The sequence below is a fragment of the Mytilus galloprovincialis genome, chromosome 8 (assembly GCF_965363235.1).
Source record: "Mytilus galloprovincialis chromosome 8, xbMytGall1.hap1.1, whole genome shotgun sequence".
In the NCBI taxonomy this organism is placed as follows: domain Eukaryota; kingdom Metazoa; phylum Mollusca; class Bivalvia; order Mytilida; family Mytilidae; genus Mytilus; species Mytilus galloprovincialis.
Genome location: NC_134845.1, coordinates 84,593,962 through 84,609,372, shown reverse-complemented (window position 1 = coordinate 84,609,372; position 15,411 = coordinate 84,593,962). Strand labels below are relative to the sequence as shown.

The window sequence follows — 15,411 nt, the reverse complement described above, 5'->3', positions numbered from 1 at the left end:
TTAGGTATAACCTCAATTTACTCAATTTTCTTTGTAATATATGTACTAGTAGTAACTTGGATATCGTTTTTGGGGACCTTTATAGTTTGTTGTTTAGTGTGAGCCAATGCTCCGTGTTGAAGACCGTAATTCGGCCTATGATGGTTTACTTTTACGAATAGTGACTTAGATGGAGAGTTTTCTTATTGGCACTCATACCACATCTTCTTATATTATTCTGCTCATTATTAGTCATTGATATGATCTAATTATTCAAGCAGTTTACTTTGCAATTACTACAAAGGTGATAAATTTTATTATATCCAGCCTCCTCCATTAATAACTACTGTTTCCTTTGAATCTTAAATAAGAAATATGATAAAACAAATGTTTGCGTTATATCGCAAATGTTTGCGTTATAACGCAAATGTTTGCGTTTAACGCAAAGGTTTGCGTTATATCGCAAAGGTTTGCGTTAGAACGCAAAGGTTTGCGTTAGAACGCAAAAGGTTTGCGTTATAACGCAAAGGTTTGCGTTATAACGCAAAGGTTTGCGTTATATCGCAAAGGTTTGCGTTATAACGCAAACATAGGAAGAAAAATAAAAAAAAAAAATGTGTGGCGCTAATACGCTTCCGTAGTATTATCTCTTTTGATTTCAATTTTTTCTGTTTTGCTCTACGACTTCTTATTTTCTGCAATCATGTTGGCTAAAGAATACATCATTCCATGTACAGTATGAACGATCATCTTTAATGTTTTAATCTGTTCTTTGTAAGTTGTTGGCCCTTAATATTCAGCTTTGAGCGTTCCCTAAGAGGTCGATTTAGAAAAGCGCTTCGATCGTAACTTTTAACGTTATGTTTTCATTTTTATCGGTTGTATGACGATCATAATTGCCTTGTATCAATGATTTTAGTTAATTTTTTTTTTTTTTTTGGGTACGGTAGGAATACTTGAATGCATGGTGTCCCAATTAAGGTTGTGCTAGTCTACAATGTTGGAGGTTTTTGATATATTTATATATCTTATTTACGTTGAAATTTAGAGTACTAAGACCAAATATAAGAAGATTGGAGCCGAGATACTGTTACAAGGTATCTACATAAACTCATCATAGATGGATACCGGGATATAAATTTTGCCGGTTTTTGCGCCAGACGCGCGTTTCGTCTACAAGATACTTATCAGTGACGCTCGATTCAAATCAAGTTAAAAAGGCAAATAAAGTCAAATAAAACTAAAAAAGGCCAAATAAATTAAACGTTTATATCAAACTTATAGCTCTGGTTTTGTAAAAGTTAAAACCATTCATATCATATATAAACATTATTTTCAGCATTCATATGTATGTAATAGTTGCCGCTGTACTACATTAAGCGCCCATTTATCTATTTGTAGTTGTCGGCATTTTGACAATTGAAAATTCTTTTCAAATTAAAGTTTATATCAGCGATATACTTAATAAAATTGTTAGCGCTTCGACAAAACAATAACACCCTACTTTTAAAGTTAAATGGTTGCTCCCTTCTAGACTGGTTATCACATACATACATGTAGCTCCATTATGGGTCCTAGATCAACCACTGTTTTTAAATAGTAAATAAAAGGAAAGGGATTTTTTTGTATATATAAAGGGATATTATTGTTCCGTATTTGCATTTTGTAATTTGAACATTTTTAAGTAATCGTACGACAATCGACTTTTAGCAAACTAAAAGAACACAGGTACATCCAGCCAGAATGGGGCGTGTAAAGAGAAGCCACAGTGTCAGCTGCATGATGGATTTTTCCATATTTGGCCATACACCATTGCTCTCGAAAAACCAGTACAATGTAAAACGCTTAATTTTAAGTAAAGAATTCAACTACGGAACGCTGAAAACTGAAATTTGAAAGTCAAGAAAAATAAGAACCGAAAAAAAATGAAGAGGTGTTTGGCCAAAGTGAAGTTAAAACATATCAAAATCTCCTTCCGTGTTATTTCTTGGAACTGAAATAAATCATAAAAGGCAATTTATTATCGTCATGCAATCGATAAAAAAGAAAACAAAACGTTTAAAGTTGCATGCGACCGATGCTCTTTTTTGGGATCTACCTTCATCAGGAACGTCAAAAAGGCGAATAATACTATTTGGTTTACTTCGAGTTGGTCAGTTTTCACTGTTACTTCTAAATGTTGGGCACTGGGAACACCAAATAGCTCTGAATTATTTCGTGCTATTTATTTATAACTAAGAATGATTGTTATCAGAGCCGTGTTTACATCAGTGTTTACAGGTACCCCTCTTTTCGCCCCTTTACTATTTTTGATATTTTAATCAAAAATTTAAAAAATCAAACTTTCAAAAAGTGAAATAATCAAAATTTCACGTTAGGCTTAGTATTTTAAAAGTTTGCTCAAATTCCTAAACTATCAAATTTATAAACGATATTTAGAATTTTAATATTTTAACAATTTGGTTACAATTTCAAAATTTCAAAACCTTTACACAATTTGAAATTTTGATATTTTAAAACTTTGATCAAAATTCCAAAAATCTAAAGTTTTAAAACTTTTTAAAACTTTGAATTGATAAGTGTTACACGGACCAGAAAGGCACCTTATGTGATTCTCCTCTTATTTGAGTTTTTGCTGCTATCCAAACTTAAAATTGTGGAACATATTTTATCGGAATCATTCGGAAATAGTTGCAATCCTCTGCTTCTTCAAGTAATTCTCTCCGGGTTTGGAGCACTATCAGCTAGCTGTGCTTCATTAACGGGTCAGTTTTTAAAATTGTGAATTTATTAAAAAAGAGGTTATTCCAAAGTTAAAATTTAAATTAGTGTCTCCTCTATGACAGTTTTGAACATTGAATAAAAGACGCTGCTATTTTAGTGTTTGGTACAGTATATTACTGTCACGGTGCACCACAGTTAAACATAGAACCCTAAAGGAGGAAACCAAAGACCTCTTTAGGTCAGAAAACACTATCAAATCTATGAACGGTTGTTGTCACTGTGCACCACATGTACAGTTCAACATAGAACCCTATAGGAGAAAACCAGAGACCTATTTATTTCAGAAAAAACTATCAAACATGCAAACATACTATCCACACTGATTTGTGTCCACACTTGTTAATTTTAGAATAAGAAGGTTGCTTTTTTTTATTTTGAACATTAACAAATCTTTAGACTTTTGGTGTTTGATACGGTTCTATATTTGCTATATATACGCTGCCGTCAAAAAAGCTCGATAGTATATTGTATTATAGATCAATGTTTTCTGTTGTACATTTATGTCAATGAGGATACAGCACAAGTTGATAAAAAATAATTCTTCGAGGAATAACATGTATATCGTATACCGTTGTTGTTTGCAAGTGTACTATGTTTTCATTCGCCTGTTTGTACATATTAACAATAGGTTGCAGACATGATTTTTCGTTTTGTGTCTTTCTATTGAATGATTCGGGGTAAAACCAGATATCATATACATTGTAATCTATTAAGGTACCATTCTTGTATTACATCTCCAGTTTCCGGTGAATGTGAAAACATGGAGGGAAACAAAATAGTCCTTTTTTTTAATTTTTTTAATGGACTCATCTTTTTCGGTTTGATTATAGGTTTATGCTGAATTGAAATATATATATATAGCTTGAAAAAAATCTTGCATCTTTTTGGTAAATCAATCCAGGAAAGTGGAAGGATATCATGTTTACTGGAAGTGGTGCGGCCTAGAAAAACAGCAAAAAGAAAGTAAATAAAAAATGTTTTGTCTTCAGGGTTACGTAACTTTTCATTCTTCGTGGCATGACCCACTTTTTTTTTCGATTAAATCACTATTTCACATTAGTACATACATGATATGAACATGATTTATTTTTCTATGTAGCATTTTTTATTTTTTTTATTCTCAAAGATCAGCTGTTTTGCATGTAAGCCTGTGGAGCAGTAAATTACAAGACTGCAACCTTAAAAGCAAGTATGTGTTAATCCCCAAATTAGCTGGAAATGCATGGATACACATTTATTTTCATTTTGGCAATGAATTGGAAAGATCTTATACATCAACTTTTTTTAATGACTTGTTTACCACGGAAACAACACGCACATTTCCATATTCCTCATTTTTGAAAATATAGTAGACATATACGTATTTATACTGCACTCGTTCTATTTGAGCAGTCAAAATGCGTTGATCGTATATTTCTATGTCTTATACAGTCACTGACCTGATATCACTTTTCCTCATGAATATTTAAATAGAAATTGTCGAAATTATGTTTAATTATTCATACGACCTCTTCAACCTGTTCTTGTTTTCAATGTAAACAACGATGCGTTTAACGACTCAAACTTGTTTCTTTTGCAATTTTCGGGAAAACATATTTCACTTTTTAATATTTTTTTGTTTGCAACCTATAAATCATTATGTTTTATGTTTATTGTTGATATTTTAGTCTGCAACGAATTCGTTCACCATTGATTGCGGTAATGATGTACATTTCATCGTGTTTTATATTTCTCAGTCTGTGTGATATGAGGCCTTTTTAAAGGGGAATTTTCCCAATATTTAAATAAAAAAAAAATAACATTAACACAATAAACATCAATTGAAAATGTTTTTTTTTAGATTGCAGTATAAAGACAATAATAGTGCATTGACATGACATATCAACGATATAAGGATTCGGCCCGAGACGGGGAAAATGCTCGGCACAGCCTCGCATTTCCCCGTTTCTAAGCCTCATCCTTATATCGTTGATATGTCAAGTCAATGCACTATTATTGTCTATATCTATTATGCGTTGTTAGCAAAATAGAGCTCCTTTACCTCCCTATACAGCAGGGTACAATCCATATAAAAGTTAAATGAAGTGAAAAAGTGTTCATGTAGACTAGAATGACTTACCTCTACCATCGAACTAAGGGTGCATTTCTTTCTAACACAAACGATGCAAACGGCTAAGCGCGCACATGTTTTAATAATTTCTTTCAAACATACGGTTGCAAAGTTTGCATAAACTTTGACAAACTATGCACACGCTAGAAATGCTTCTGCCGTTTGTAGTTTGTTAGTACGAACGCTACATTTGTTTTTAACTTCAACCTGATTAAACGACGTATTTGTTTCTACGTTTGTAAAAAGTATGTTTACCAACAACATTTGCATGCATTATTGAAAGTTCAAACAGGGTCAGTAAAGGCTTATTAAACGATGTATTTGTTTCTACTTTTGTAGCGTTTAGAAAACAACAACAAACGCGACAAAACGTTACCAAAATTTGGTAAGAAAGAAATGCGACCTAAGTAACATAATTTAAAATCGGTCCAGTTTAATTAAATACCAATCTTAGAACAAAAAAGCACCATTTTGTAGTGATCAGATAAAAATATTAACATCGTGTTCAAATATTATGTTCTGTTAGTGTCTTAAGTTAAATATATTTCAAAATAAATAACAGCTCTCAAAAGAAAAAAATATTGAATCTGCAAAGATAGTATCTGCATTATTATAGTCCCCTATCTCTTTAAGAATTAAAAGCAGGTTTAATATACTCATACGCATTTCTACAGTATGGAATTACATGTATAAAACTAAAACTAGTATGCTTAACTCGCTTGTTAATGCCTTAAACATAATTTTTTTTTGTGTGTGTCTTTTTTATTACATATCTTGTCATCTTAACTTTTTTAGGGGGCAAAGTTTTTTTTTATTCAAAACTGCCTTTTTGTTTTTAAATTTCATCTTTAACTAATACTCTTCTGATTTAAAGTATCAATGTTCAATTCCAGATTTTTGTTATACTTGCAATTGACTTCATCCTCAATGCCCTTAACTTATAAAAAACGTGTTTGTCTTTTTTATAACATAATCTTTTGAGAACCATAAAAAATCATATAAAAAGAAAATGTGAGAGAAATCCTTATATTCTTAATCAAATTAAAGTGATTTCATATTTATAAAAGTTATATAATTAATTAATGGAAAAAGTAGAATAATAAAAATACCGATATTCAAGAAGAATTAAAAATAACCCCCAGAAAATCCTTAATCAAATGGCAAAATCAAAAGCTCAAACACATCAAACGAATGGAAAACAGCTGTCATATTGAATTTTTTTTTTTCTTTTTTTTAATCTAGGCATACAATTTAAGATTATTTGATGATAACATTCAAGTTTTACTATTCAGGTTATGAAAACCAACACTATTCTTAAACAGAAGTATTACAATTACATCGGAAACTTTGCAGAAATTGATTGCGAAGCTTACAGTGATAAAATGTATTTTTAATGCATAATGCATGTACATAGAAAAAGATTAAAGGATTAAAACTAACAATCATAGAGTGACTGATTAAATAATACTGCGTGGCTTGCGTGTCCTTCATTTTTAGAATGAACGTACAATTTGACTTGGTTTTTTATTTGCTCTGTAGCGGTGGTGAGTTTATCTTTATCTAGTTTATTAGTTTTTTAAGATGTAGACCTTGGTTCAGGGAGATAACTCTTTAAATCATGAGTGACACGTTTGTACAAGTCAATTAACATCAATGTATTTAAGGCACATACTTTAAACAGATTAGAAAATAAACTATGTAACCTAAAAGCTTGGTCAGAATCTATTAAGGAAAATGGTTGACACAAACGTACTGCTGATTTCAAGAGTTACTTCCCTTTCCTTAAGTCTACCTCCTTAAATCATAAATTCTGTTTACATTAACTGACTGGTGCGTTGATGAGCATGGTATCGGGCCTAGAGATCGGACCATCACATGTTAACGATACTTTGAATTAAAAACATCGTCGATTGCATTGACATCAACAATCACGACAGTGACGACGAAGACGATGGTGATGTTGTTCTACTGTTTTGCTGATAATATAATCAGAAAAAAAAAAAGAGTTGATATTCCTAAATAAAATGTTTACAACAGAATACCTTAGAATTCATAATAAATAGACAAAGTCAGCGCTGTAAACACAAACATATAACTACAAACATTAATGAAATTCTTGAATGAACTATTTACAATTGTAATAGCTTTACATATAATTGTAAACTGATAGACAGAACACCATCAATAAGCAAAACACAATTGCCCCGTTTAAACCTTTTGTTTGAATTTGAGATGAAAGATCTGCACTGCCTCGGTGGTCTCCTGGAAACATGCGCTGGCCTCGAATTCGTTAAGTTTTGTCCTCGTATTATTTACTGGATGTAATTTTTATAATGTGGTGATTTTCAGGCTTTGTTAAATATTTGACGATCATAATTGATCGCTTATCGCCCAGTGGCAATTTTTCATGCATGTTCAAGACGAGAAAAAGTTAGCAATGAATACAATAGGTAGGTCTTGTAATTATAGAGGCCATCCGGGGACATTTCGAGTGGAAAATGGGAATAAAGTGGATAGTAACAGAAATTTGACCTTGCAACAGGCCACTTACGGACCCTTTAAACAGTTGTTGCAAGAACTCTTAACGTGACTCTCTTTACAAAGGTCATCTCGGATTAACGTCCCCACTCTGACTGAACGTGGCTGCACACTTGATACTCTCGACGAAGAGAATGATCATGTAAGCAGAAACATTTATATAAAATTGTCATCCGAGATGTAATTATTATGCTCACTCCTTTTTTTGGGGGAAGGGGGTGGAGGGGTGCTTTGGATATATTTGTTATCCTCATTTTCAAGATTAATCTTTTACTAACAGTGCAATCTCTAATTTAATGTATAATTTATATCAAGATTTCCTTTCCGAGTTACATAACTTTGAGATGTAGTCCTACAACTAAACAATACAACATGTTTATTAATTTTGCATGTTTTTCAAATCTTTTGGCCATGAACGTTTTGCAAATACGTGCTATATACAGTAATTATATTTTAAAATCATATGTAAACCAATAATAAAATAGTCGGCCAGGATTTCAACAACGCCTTATTCAAAAGTCGTCCGGGTTTTGTTATTCATAACTTTAATCATTTATTTATTCAACCAACATTTTAGATATATACACACAATCTTTCGTGATCATTAGCACATATTGATTTTTAAAGCTAAATTCAGACAATTATGACAATAAGAATCAGTTCCTAAAGAGTTTCAAATTTTGCAATTTCCGTGGTTACGGCAGCCATTTTACAAATTAAAAATTACTCTGCTGTTATGACTTTAACTATATGTTATTTTCTTCTGTTTATAATTAATTTTATGTTCTTCTTCGCTATACTCATACGAACATAAAAATTGTCTTAATAATACATAAATAAAACAAAAAGCAATTTGGGATGAGAAATTGTACTGATCAGTTTAATAAAAAAAAATATTGTGACAACTCTGGTCATATAAATCTGGATCTCCGAAAAATGGTAGGAAATCTACAAATATAAAAATGTTAAATCAGAAAAAGAGATAACTGCAATTACACATCATGAATGCAAAATATACGTGTCGACTGATCAGTAATTTTTTTTCGACAAGAGAAAAAGCGCGAAATCTGGATATATATGTGTGAAAACCGAATTACTGATTTAAGTATATGCGAATATTTATACGCCAAATTAAGAAATGAATATATTTTTCAACTGTTTAAATTCAATGTTTTGATGTTGACATTTGGTTACGATCATACATTAAACAAACAAAAGCTGTTTATTACATTTCAATGATTATTGGTAGTCGATATTTAAATGTTTCGTAAAACTTTTGTAATATATTAAAAAAATAATCGATATTTCAGATTTCAGAAAAGAGGTTTGTTTGTGACATCTTGCAATTTCACTGTCAAGTTTACAAGTTGATAAAACATCCCAAATTAAATCATGACAAAGTCCAAATATTGCAACGCAAATCAAATATTTGACATAATTAATTTGATAAATGCAAAGCAAATCAAATATTTTACATAATTAATTTGATGAATGGAAAGTAACTAAACTGTCGGACAAAAATTTAACTCAATTCTGCAACTTGTGTATAAAATACAATTCCATATTTTTCAATATCTATTACAGATAAAAGGATTTAAATTTTTAGAACATGAAAGACAATAACTAATAAATACTCATGTATATGCCATTGCATCAAAGGAGAATTTCGATACCAGCTTTTCATTATTATTTAGAATTTTTTAAATCTATTTTTTCTCTGTCCTTTTCTTTAGGTCTTCTTTCTAGAATTGTATATTCGTTTTATTTTTACAAGATACGAACAATTCTCAAATATTTATATACCATTTCATAAAAAGAAAACTTAATAATAGTAGCTTTTGGAGTTGCTTTATTTTTCGAAACTTTTATCTTTGTTTAATTTTAGTTCATTTCATAATTTGCTATACATTTTTGTATTCAAGAATTTCAAGGTTTTAGTTCAATATAAGGGTGTTTACATTTGGTTATGTTTGCAAACAGCAAACATGTGTTTGTAAGAGTTCCGATCTTACAGTAATGTTGAAAGCCTGGTTATTGATAAATGATATGCCATGTATTTCTTTAAATCATTATGAATTTTAAAGAATTCGTTATTTCAGTAGCAATGTTAATTATATATATATATATATATCTAGAGAAACTGCATGTTAAACAGTTGGATACCACGAAACGTGAATTGTTAAATAAATGCAGGCCATTACTCTTTAGTTATAATTATGGATTTGAGAAAATTGATACTTTGTGTATTTGAAATTAGTCTTAGCTTAGGTAAGTCTAAAGTTCCTGTAAAGAGAGTGCAAATAAAAGTAGAGATAGTGTTTTCTGTGAAACGGAATGGACGCTGATACCACCAGTTTTCTTTTCTTGGCGAGAATTATACAATTTTATCATTTTCCTTTTGATTACTTCTATTGCTTTTATATAACTATCAATGCAATGTTGCCTTTGGCTGTTGTCTGATCTGTGGTCGGATTGTTGTCGCTTTGACACATTCCCGTTTTCCACTCTCAATTTTATTTTTATATTGTACCTTTTTAGTGACAATCAGGATAGGGAACCGAGGTTGTACGCAACATGCCCTCCACCCACACACCATCTTTATAAATCCAACCGCCACTTTGTTTTCCATATCATGCATTTCACGATTAATATTAATTTTGGCATAAAATAGTCCAAAATATTTTCGGAACAATCCTATCTGTGAGTCAATATTTTTTTTTCGTTTTCGAGAATTACGCCCTCGCCCTCTTTCAGAACTCCAGAATCCGCACCTGATTTATATAAAAGGGTTCAAGACTGACATACTGTAGATTTTTTCAGTTTATTAATTCAGAAATATGTGTACAATCTGATCTAGTATTTATTCATTTTACTTAAACGTGTTATTTATATAAAATAAGAAAGTGTGGTATAATAACTAGTGGGACTCTAACTTTCTACTAGAGACCAAAGGACAGTTTTTTGAAATATCTTGCAGGCCACAACAAATAATCTGATTGATCGCGTCATAAAACTTAATGTTCGCGCGATGATTAATACAAAAAAAAGTACCCCCTTTTTTTAGGTGAAATGGTTGCTCCCTAGATAATGCTTATTTGTGTTGTTTTTACATTTTTTTTATACTGTTTTATAGCATTCTGCTTGTCAAATGAATTTTGCATGTATTAAAAAGTGTTTTTATATGTGGATAATGTTATTCATATTAAAAAAATAATAAGCCAACAGTTTAATTTAATATCCGGTTCATAGTTGAAATACACTTGGAAGTATTTGCTTTAGTTTGTTTATCGACATTGCCATGATCAATATGAAAATGTAAACTCGTTAGAAATACAATACACATGTAGCTCGACATATTACTGATATCACTGGCCGAGCATACTGATACAAGCAGGCGACTGTCCATTTAATTGCATTTTTAAACGTTTACCGTACGACGTTAAAACATAAGCAAATCATTAACCGTATAGGACGAATAAACGCGATCTAATAATTAAAAAAAAATAACAAACCTTATTTATAATACAACAAGAAATAAAAACAATCCAAACATGTCAGACAGCAAATAATAAAAAATAAAAACCCCAATGATCATATATACATTTTTACTTTTGAGTTGGAAAAGATTTCTTTTTACTATTGTGCGCAGCTTTTTATTATACTTGCGCAGCTTTAGGTTTATTGGGAAAGCTGGAAAACACATATATATGAAAATTTAGCGTGGCATCCATTTCACTATACTAAATTAAAAATATACATTATTGTTTAAGCGCCAGCTGAAGTCTGCCTCCAGGTGCAAGATTTTCTCGCTGCGTTGAAAACCTATTGGTAATTTTGGGCTGTGTTCTGCACTTTGGTCGGGTTGTTGTCTCTTTACTTGATACATTCCCCGTTTCTATTCTCAGTTCCAATTGCGAATATCGATGACTGAATAATATTATGTGTCCTTATGTTAAACCATTGTTACTTATTCATGACAGCCATGTTATGCAATTCCCTCTTCCCCTCCTGCATCTTCATACACAATACAGATGCAAACATGCGTTTAATTGTATAATTTTGCATCTATTGCAGCTGTTTCAATACAAATTACCATCGTAGATATATCGTACGACAACATATGGCTAGCAGATAAAGGCGTCTTTTCCTCCACTGAAAGCAACTTGAAGTTTGAGTTGAAAGGCTGCAAAGAGGCACATATAATTTTGTCCTCGCAACTGATAAAACAACCTCCTTTCTATCATATCGGTATTGGCTTGGATACCAACACAAAGACAATACTTGCGAGAGAAAGTGTAGCCTATGGAATAGTAGGTGAACTTTTGGGAAACGATTTGGACTGCAACAATTTTAGACAATTTTGGATCAGTTGGTTTAATGGTAAGATCAGGTTTGGCAAAGGACTAAACGTTGACGTAAACACTATCTTAGCGTATGATGAGGATTGTCCATTTGCTATCCAGAACATTGAAATCAGTTCAGACATAGGGGCAACCTTGGTGTGGAACTTTTATTCTCCAAGTATGTATATGAAAGTAAATTATAATTTTCCATGAGATAACTAAAAATGTATTCACATGCGACCACAAAGACGAAATGTAAAACAATCCAAACGTGAAATATAACGGACTTAAGGTGGTACCTAACACTACAGTGAGATAACTCTGTATAATATCAGCTTAACGTTTTAATTACGTTGGGTTGTGAAGGCAATATAAAGCTTCTCAATGATCAAAATTAGTGTTTGTCAAACCGCTATATAACCAGTGTAATTTTTCTGATAAAACGCTTGGTTCAAATTTTTTGATTTTTTTTATATTTTTGTTAAAGGGTTACAGTAAATACTTTGTCAAAATTTAATGAAAATTAAACGAGCCAAATTAATTTTAGTGAAAGTGTTGGGCACCTTAAATATGTACAAAACAAACAAAAAGAAATATGATCGTTAAACGACAACCACTGAAACAGAGGCTTCTTACTCAATATTAAAAAGGGAGATGTGAAATGCCTGCCAATTTAACACCTATCCATCTGAATTCAATTTGCGTAAATATAAATAATAATAGGTTTATGTACGACCTTCAAACGTGAAACACTTGCCAGCAATAGCAGGCCCCGACATGAAAAATGTGAAACAATTTAAACCAGAATTCCGACGGCCAAATCTATATAACAATACAATTTACGAAAACATAATAAGACATATTACAATGTATGCACGAACTTAACAAAACCATTGATCCTGACTTTTACATGTTGCGAGCACAAATCTTTTAAAATACGTTTATTTAAAGGATCAATTGGCGTATATCAATAAAATCTTTAGGGAGCAACTAATTAACTTCAAAAGTGGTTGGGTGGGTTTGTGGATATGGTGGTTTTCAGTCTGAGTCAGCCCCTTTTAAAGTCAAGTCATTCCCCAAGTACTTATAAGTTTTGTATATTTCTAACCAAACTTTCAAACCACCTCTATGCATTTGAGGAGAAAAAAAGAAAAGCTTTGACATGATTTGTGGTAATGAAATTACTGATATAACCCTTTGCCCGGAATGAATAGTTTAGGTAATTTGAAACCTAGTACGCCACTACAGACATAACTAAGGCGAACATGTTGGTATGTGCATTCAAGAAAAGCAAAGAAAAGAAAAGCTTAAACATGACTTGTGGTAATGCAATCGACGATTTTCCCATTACCCGGTGATGCATAGCTTAGGTAATTTGAAACCTTTTACGCCTCTACACACAACTGACTGTGCGAGGGCTTTTTGGCTAGTTAAGATCGTTAAACACTTCCATCATCAACTACATGCATGGTCAAGGCGAACACATTGGGATACATAAATATCGTAACAAGGGACCATCACAAGCGGAGAATAAACAAAAGAAAACGTTCCTTTTGTCGTAACATTTTATTGAGTGTCCCGGGTAAAACTCATTTCGCGAAAAGTAGATGAAATACAATTTATAACATTTTGATAACTAAATAAGGGAATTCAAAGTTTAAAAAAAAAAAAAAAAAAAAAACAATCCAAACATGATATTATATAAAAATACGAGTATCTGAGATCACAAATACGAGAACAACATGTCTTCAATATAAAAACACAAAGATGAGATATGATTGGCAATGAGACATATATCTACCCGATACCACATGACGTGAAAGTAGGCCTTCAACAGTTATCGAAACCCATACATCATAGCAAGCTCTAAGAAATAAAATAAATGTAAAAAAATCATTTCTGGTTTTTTTAAGCATCTTCTCTTGTGGAACAACCAGCTGCTGCCATTACAAAGGTTTTCAGCGAAATACAGACGTGTCCAAGATTTGAGTCCCTCGCCATCAAGCAAATAGGACGAGAGTTGTTGTGTGGAGGTGTCTGTGCCAAAGAAACATCATGCCACGCATTTATTTTCGACGATAATACAGGAGTTTGCGAATTGTTTTCAAACATTGTAGATTTGAACCTATTTACATATACCTACTACAAGATCCAAGCTTGAGAATCTAAGGGATCAATCATATAACTTCAGATGTATTAGTGTAAGCTATCCATGTTACCCTTTACATTATCAAATCAGTTATTTTTGTTGGTGTACTAAGTTCGTGATGCTCAATCTATACATTGTAACTATAAGTGTAGTGTAGTGTTATGCTGAGTGTTGTTTTTCTTTTTGTTGCTGTGTAATCATCAACGGAAAACAGTCCGTCAAGAAAAAAATACAGAACGGGCAAAATGTTTAAATTGAGAATGGAAACAGGGACTGTGTCAAAAAAACCTCAACCCAACCATAGAGCAGTCCATAGAGCAGACAAGAGCCAGAGGCCACTAATGGGCTTTAACACAGCGAGAAAATCCCTGAAAAAATTACTCTGAATTTTTGTTGAGTCAATATGCTGACGATTAATAAATTTTTATATTTGTTTGATAAATTTTCATAATGTGTTAAACTTTTGTGTAATGATAAAAAAACTAAAGTTATATGAATTGGGTCAAAACAGGGTACAATGTAGTATGGAACAAATATTTCCAGAAACAGTTCTTGTTTTGTACTTTTCTTTATAAGACTCTTTGTAATGTTATGCAGCCACGATAAACAGTATCAGGTCATTGATCAATACTTGGGCTTACAGAGAACTAACATTTAATGGAAGGGTTGTAGTTGATAAAACGTTAGCACTTCCCATATTTGTTCAAGTTTTGACAATCCTTCCTTCTGGGGGGTTTAAAGAAGAAAAATGAAAGGAGTAGTAGAAATGTCCGATCACTGCAATGGTGGTCTTAAAAAGCTTATATTAAAATTTTACTTGGTTTGCTAAAAGTAAGAATTTCTTGGCTGCATAAATTATTAGATCCACTAAAAGACTATCTTTGGAAAGTGTTGCTGCTTAGTTATACTAATATATAACTAACACATAGCTGCGGTTGACAATGTTTTATCGGGGTACCAATCTGCTCTATCACCCTCTCAGCTATGTGTTATTTAATTTATTATACTGAATGTCCTATCATTATTGTCTTTTACTGATGAATTTCATTTAAAAGTATTTTTTATGACGTCACGTTCATAACAATTTTACGGGTATTAGAAAAATCAACAGAAGTGAAGCAAGATGTTTTATCTTTTTTATTTTAACAGTCAAATAATAGAATCTGACCCAAAACGTAAAACTTAAGCATTGTCTTAAATAACTTGATGTAAATTTAATTCATTGTCCTTTAAATTATTGATTTTTGATTGGTTTGGACGAGAGAGTAACATTCAAAACAATTGTCACCCCTCAGCCATGTGTTAGAGTAAATTAACACCCTTGTATGAGCCAATCAAAATATATCATTTTAACGTGAAGTATAATAATTATAACTATTACCTTTACGACTTGGTAGATCTTGACTTACTAAGGTGTAATAGTCATTTAAAAATTTGACTGTCCCTTTGGTATCTTTCGTCCCTCTTTTACATTTTTATGGATTGTGTTTAAAACTCAGTGTAGTATG

General features: G+C 31.8%; 1 long non-coding RNA gene across 1 annotated transcript; it reads left to right on the top strand.

Moving 5' to 3' along the window:
- Window positions 1-9,551: 9,551 nt before the first annotated feature.
- LOC143043609 (uncharacterized) lies at window positions 9,552-15,254 on the top strand. Its single transcript, XR_012968499.1, has 3 exons — window positions 9,552-9,679; window positions 11,486-11,932; window positions 13,668-15,254. It is a non-coding gene; the product is annotated as an uncharacterized LOC143043609 (long non-coding RNA).
- The last annotated feature ends 157 nt before the right edge of the window (window positions 15,255-15,411 follow it).